The sequence below is a fragment of the Bubalus kerabau genome, chromosome 18, assembly GCF_029407905.1.
Source record: "Bubalus kerabau isolate K-KA32 ecotype Philippines breed swamp buffalo chromosome 18, PCC_UOA_SB_1v2, whole genome shotgun sequence".
NCBI classification, from domain to species: domain Eukaryota; kingdom Metazoa; phylum Chordata; class Mammalia; order Artiodactyla; family Bovidae; genus Bubalus; species Bubalus kerabau.
Window position 1 is genome coordinate 3,640,052 of NC_073641.1, and position 6,706 is coordinate 3,646,757.

At 43.0% G+C, this 6,706-nt stretch overlaps 1 protein-coding gene across 3 annotated transcripts in view; it reads left to right on the top strand.

Annotated features, from left to right (window-relative positions):
- DOCK2 (dedicator of cytokinesis 2) overlaps positions 1-6,706 on the top strand; it is a 452,311-nt gene that overhangs the window by 211,266 nt on the left and 234,339 nt on the right. The gene's annotated exons all lie outside the window — the stretch shown is intronic.

Sequence of the window (6,706 nt, forward strand, 5' to 3'; positions counted from 1 at the left end):
AACAAAGACATCTTGGACTTAAGACGTCCTTTACAAGGAAAGAAAAGCAATTCCTACTCTCATGATGTTTCATAGAGTGGGGTAAGCAGGCAAAAACTAGAAATAGCTGTAATTCAAGACAGATAATCATCACAAAAGAATAAAAGGACAGCATTCAGAAGGTCAAAAGGAAGAGGGGGCATGACGTCCCTCAGGTAGTAAATCAGAAAGAGACATGGGCTTATTGTTGGAATCCCTCCCCACCCCTCCCTGGACCGGACCATGAGAAGCTCTCTCAGGCCAGGGCTGCATCTGTAGTTTTCTTGCCTGGCACAGAGAAGGGAATCTATAACTGGTAAAAAAGTGGTTATGAACTGAGGCTCATATGAGAAGTTTCCTTGGAGCTGATGACTGTGCAGTAGTGGCGAAGAAGGGAGGGTCAGTTCCAAGAGACCCAGTCAGGTCATCGAACTGAGTTTGCAAATGCAGATGCTTTGCATAGCTTTCATCTTGCTCTCTTTGATCCCTAATTACAGAAAGCATATTATTTTTACCTTGAAACAAACAAGCGAACAAAAAACAAGGACAACAATTGACTCTGCTCATCCATCACCTATATGGGAGCTCGGCATGTGGGATTAGGTTCAGTGGGGCTTGCTGCGCCAGGGGTGTGGGGGAAGAGCTATGTGAACCCCTCCTGATTTCATGGTTTCAGCAGTTAAAATGACGCAGCCCGTTTGGCTCGGGAGGAAGAAGGCCCTTCCGCTAGCATGACCAGGGTATCACAGCACTGCGTGTGCCACCTGGGAAACCAGGCCCAGGCACAGGTGTGAGGTCAGGGTGTTTCGGCTGAAGATTTAAGCACCGTATGTTGAGGTTTTTCCAGGAGAAAAAAATGTGGGTTTCACTGGAGTGAAATTTAATGTACCATAGTTATGGATTCTGAGAGTTTGTGAAAGCCGTTCATGATAATAAAGCTTTTATTTTCTCTGGAGCAAATAATCCTTTGGTGTGATGCTTATTGTCTTTTCATTTTAGTTGTGGTTTAAGCCAAGACAAAATGCTCTGCCCCTAATGCTCCTTTAGTTACACTGATCCTGTCTCCTTTAAATTGCATTTTGTCTGAAATGGACTAGGTCACATGTAATAAATTCTGGCACTTTAATGGAAATATTGCAGCAAAAATAGTTAACAATCTGCTTTAATTTCAAAACTAATTTTCTCTTTCATACAGTAAGGCAGTATCTTGGTAAAATGTGCAAAATGCATTGGGATTTAATTATGATGACAATTTGTTCTGAAACAAGGTTAAACTGGGCTGTCCATATTCAAGATAAACGTGGTGAGAGGGGATGGTAGTGGCTTGGTGTTCCTGGGTCATGAATGCTATGTGGACTACAGTGGAATTAGAAGCCCTGGACACATTAGCTCCTGAAGGCCCCCATCAGTGGAAGGCTGGGTGCTCCTGAGAGCACAGATAGAGCCTGTACGTGTGTGCTCAGTCATGTCTGACTCTTTGCAACCCAGGGACTGTAGCCTGCCAGTCTTCTTTGTCCATGGAATTCTCCAAGTAAGAATACTTTCGTGGGTTGCCAGTTCCTACTCCAGGGGATCTTCCCAACCCAGGGATTGAACAGGTGTCTCTTGCATTTCCTGCGTTGGCAGGTGAATTATTTGCCACTGGGCCACCTGGGAAGCCCAGAGCCTGTACATTAACAAGAGGAAAAACTGGAAATCATTTCTTCCTGTCTCTCCATGAAATCAAATTCATTCTTTAATTTATCCCTGCAACACATATTTGAATCCCATTGTGCTATGTGCTAGAGATATAAAAGTGAGCAAAACTAAGCAGAATTCTTACCTTAGGAAGATAATCAGACAGATAAGAGAAATACATTCATCAAAGAATGACATAATATATGTTCAAGGTCAACTGTGCCAAGGACTTTGATGGAAGGGTCCCTGGTGCCAAGTGAGGGTGTAAGAGGGCTGTTTAGCGTGATCTGGGGCGGTGGTGGTAGTGGTCTTGGAAAGCCTTACCTGGGAAACCCCAGAAGAGCTGGAAACTCGGTGAGGTGGGGCGCAGTGGGAATTATTACAGGCTGAAGGAAAAGTGTGCATAGACCCTTTAGGAGTGCTAGCATGGTCGTCCTGAGGAACAAAGGTGACTCAGTGTCACTCTGGAGCAGAGAGTGAAAGGGCCTGTGATGAGAACTTCCACAGGAGAGCCGGGTGGGGCCTTCCGAGTCACAGCCACAGACCTAGTCTTACTTCCCACATTTATCAGGAAGCCAGATTGTGACAGCCAGAGCACGACCCGGGTCAGATGCAAATTCAGCAGTGACTGCTTTCATTGCTATCTGACGAAAGGGACTGGCATGCACAGGGAAGACCACATGGGATGCTTTTGTGGAGGCGGCTGAGAGATGACGGGGGTTTGCAGCAGAATGCTGGTAGTGGAGAGGCACTCGAACCTTGGGACCTGGCTTAGCCTGGCAGTGAGAAAACCAGATTCTAGGTTCTTTACAGGCTGAAGATCCTGGAAGAGAGGGAAGAAATCACATATTTGGGAAACCTCAGGAGTAGGGGCGGTAGAGGTGAGCAATAGGAATTCAGGCTGTAAACTGGTAGAATGAAAATGGGGATGAAGTTGGGATAAAGAGGTTATGAGCAAGAAGCCAGTCAAACATGGTTTGCACCAAAGGCAAACAGCGTTGGGTGAGGATTTATCTTCCGACTCTCTTTATTGCAAGCTGTGCTTGATGGGCATAATGATCACAAAACACCAGTGTCTCTTGGAACTCAAAACGAGCGATGTGCTCTTAGCATATAGCAAGTTGCCTTAGGTGCTTAAAATGAGAGGCTTTTCGAGCAAAGGCTGTATTGAGGCCTCTGCTCAGCTAAGAAAGAAACCACCTCGTGCTAGGGCTAGTGGTTCCTGGAACTGTGCTGGCCCCGGCGGGTGGCAGACCATCACACACTGCGTCTGCCCACCACGCTGCGCCCAGCACTGGCTTCCCTCGTGACGGCCGCGCGTCCTTGGACACGTCATCTAGCCTTTCTTAGTTGCCTCATGATGCAAATGGCAGACACCCAGCTCTTGCATTGTCTTTTACCTCTGGGGGATTTGAGTCAATGTTGCAAGAGTCCTTCATCCCCCAGAAGGCGTTGGATATGGTGCATTAGATAGGCTTGTGTATTCTTCTGACTCATCAAAGATTTGTTACTTAACATCCATTGTCATGATTTCAGGTTTTAATGAGGCCAGGAAGAGTTTATTCCTTATTAACACCACTCTTTGCCCTGAAAAAACCTTCAACTATTTCTGAAAACCCATTGCAGTTCTATAAAGACATCTTTCCTCCTCTCCTCTGGTTTATTTCAAGCAACAAAAGAATAAATACACATTTATTGAGCTCGTATAGTGTGCTTTCCATGATGCTCAAGGTTTTCTCCCACTTAATTGTCAGACACCCTTGTCAGGCAAGGGTGATGTTCTGCATTATAAGAGAAGGAATCAGCCACTCACTGAGGTTAACTTTCCCCAAGGTCATCCTGCAAAAAGAGCATAGCAGAATAATACCAAACCTGAGACGGCTGATTCTATGTCCAGGTTCCCCACCCTCCCCCCAAACTGGTAAATAGGCTGGTTTTAGAGGGCTCACGAACAGTACAGGGAAAATAATTAAATCACAGGATGGGAATATTGTTTCCTTTTCAATTCTCTCTCTGACATCCTGATTAGTCAAGTAGAAAATGCACTTTGTGTTAAACTGGCTTTAACACATGTTGAATATTTCCTAATCTCCCTTTTTAACAAAGAGAGCTGGTCTCAGGCTCAGCACCTGTGACACTCAGCAGGCTCTAGCAAGGATTTTTAAAAATTATTTTGATTTCAACTTTTACTTTTGGAATATTGTAATGGTTTTTCTCTTGGTTGTGATATTCAGCTGCCTTTTTTGAAAGAAAATTATGGGGAAAGTAATTAAATAAAAATCTTAAATAAATTATATTTCAGGTATATGGGTATAATAATGATAAAAATCATGAGTAATAAAAATCCATCTGAATGAAACTGGGAATTGCATCATTGATTCACAATGCCTCCCTGGCTTCCAGGACATGTGGGCCTTCAGATCATCACCATGCTAAGTTCTGAATCTGCTCTTTTTTTAATTTGTTTCCCTGGGAAACATATAGAAGCAATTATAGTGAAAACTATCCTTGCCATTGGGCTTCCCTGGTGGCTCAGTGGTAAAGAATCTGCTTGCCATTGCAGGAGATGCAGGTTTGATCCCTGGGTTGGGAAGATCCCCTGGAGAAGGAGATAGCAGCCCATTCCAGGATTCTTGCCTGGGAAATCCCATGGACACAGGAGCCTGGTGGGCTGCAGCTCATGGAGTCGCAAAAGAGTCAGACATGACTTAACGACTCAACAACAATCCCTGTCATTACAACCATGGAGACATCCTTCTTAAGTTTAAATTTTATAACCCAAATTAACCCAAGCTAGTAATGAAGTCTTAAAACCTAGGAAAAATATGTAAGTTTATTGCAAAAGATAATATCCCATTTAAAACAGTTTAGAAATTTACAAAACCTTACATAGTACAGTCTTTAAGAAGGTGCTCTGTAGATGAGCTGGTATTAAGTTCCAAGTATAGTGAGTACACATTTTCTTAACTACAGAGAAAGCAGCTACATAAACTCCTGCAACTTAAGCTGATGTATCAGTCTTTTTCCTTTCAATTTTATAAAAGTAACTTTTGCTAAATTAATATCTCTCCATGAAACCAGACAACCTCAAGTACAGCATTTCTGTAGGAGATCATGGTAGAGGTTACATAATATTTTACAAAGAAGCAATTTTCACATTGAGTATATGAGTATAGAGTTTTGGTATACATATACTTTTTTTTTTTTAACACAGAAATGATCACTTTTGTTTAGCGGGAAGGTTTTACTGAATTGTTTCCCCCATAACAATTTTAAATGTTCAGAAGAGACCGAGTGTCCAGGTTCAGGTTGGTGGCCTGAGCAATGGTGTGTTGTGCTTTGGTATAGAATCATCGCAGCCTCACTTGATTTTTCTCTCTAGAAAGTTCAACTTGTTCTGACCACAATATCATCTAACTCAAATGAGGGTTTATGTGAGGCTCCAACTCAACATATGTGCACGACAGCATACCCTTGTTGGTTATCTAAATGTTGGATCATCCATTTTGTGTTCCCAGACATCTCTTCCTCATGACAGGCTAACTTCGGCAAGTGATCCTGGTCAGCTCTGAGTGGTTCTGCTCATCTGATGCTGGAATGTACACAGACCTTGTAAAACAAGTGGAGTAGGTGTTCCTGTCTCCACTTGAGAATGGATAAACAGGCCCTGAAAATTTACAAAATTTGCTAAAGGTTGTTGGAATAGACTGCTCTGTCGCCTGGGCCTCTTAATTCTGAGAACAGGATTATTTCCATTCTATTGTGCTGCCCAAGAACATAAATTAATTTGAAAATTAGTGTAAGCAAAGCAAATTAAGATGGAAGCTCTACTACAAGATAAAATTATATAAAAGATCCCCAGTGATTTAACTTTATTGGATTAGCCTCTGTGCTGTTCTTTTCTGTTGTTGGGGCCAACCGCGAGTCGATTGTGTGGATACAGATAGATTCGTGGCTTTTAGCCAGTGGTAGCATATCTTACTGAAATGTGACTTCTTAAGTATGACAAGTGTATTTGTCTTAATTCTAACTTCATGTTAAGTATTCCAGTCTCATTTTGTGGGTTTAAACATTACACTAGAAACAGAACAAGAACATCTTGAATGACATTCCCAGATTTAAATAGTGCAAGCCGAGATTCCTTGCCAAATTCCCCTCTCACTCTCACTGAAATAGCTTCGTGCACTGCAGCGCAGTGGCAGGGAAGGTGAAGCTGTCGGAGTGGTTTGCTCAATTAGCCTCGATTTGCAGTGGGGAATGTACATCCCACGGTCACACAGAGTGCTTCACTCTGCAAAGACTCTAACGCAGACGCTCAATCTTTAGCAAAGGGCATTATGAAGTGCCTTCTTCACTGAATGTTCACTGAGTTTACCATCTCTTTTCTGGGCAGCCTCAATCCAACCACAGGCTGGTAGAGAGTTTAACAAGAAGGAAAAGGAGCCTTGCCAACCCACCGCTCATCCCCAAGAGTGTTTAGCAATTACTTAATTATATTATTTCAGTAGTCTGCTCAGCCATGCAAGTTTGGCTGGACCCACATGTATGGGGGTCTTATCAAAAGAATGAGCCAGACTTTAAAGGAATTCAGACTTTGGGAAGGAAAGGCATTTAATACTATGATGGAAAAAATCTATCCTCATCCCCAGTCCTGCTTCTTCAATCAGGTGACCATGGTCTGGTCACCAGGAAGGGACAGTATGTAGATTAATAGACTGTGAACTTATCTACAAGGCTGCAAGGATGCGTGGGCAAGTACTAATGCTGTGTTTTATCTTAGTCTTATTTATGTTTCTGGTAAGATGAAATGGACAGACAGACTGCTGGATTTCATGATCTTAAATGTTGCAGGGAAATTAATTATGGAATCTTAAAGTTCAAGCCCAAACCAGACTGCATCCATCTGCCAAGCAGTCTCAGGCCCCAGGCTGAGAAGCAGGGTGATTTAAGGCACACCCTGGAGCAGCTACAGCTGCAGGATAGTCATACTCACAGGTCCCTTCTACCCTGT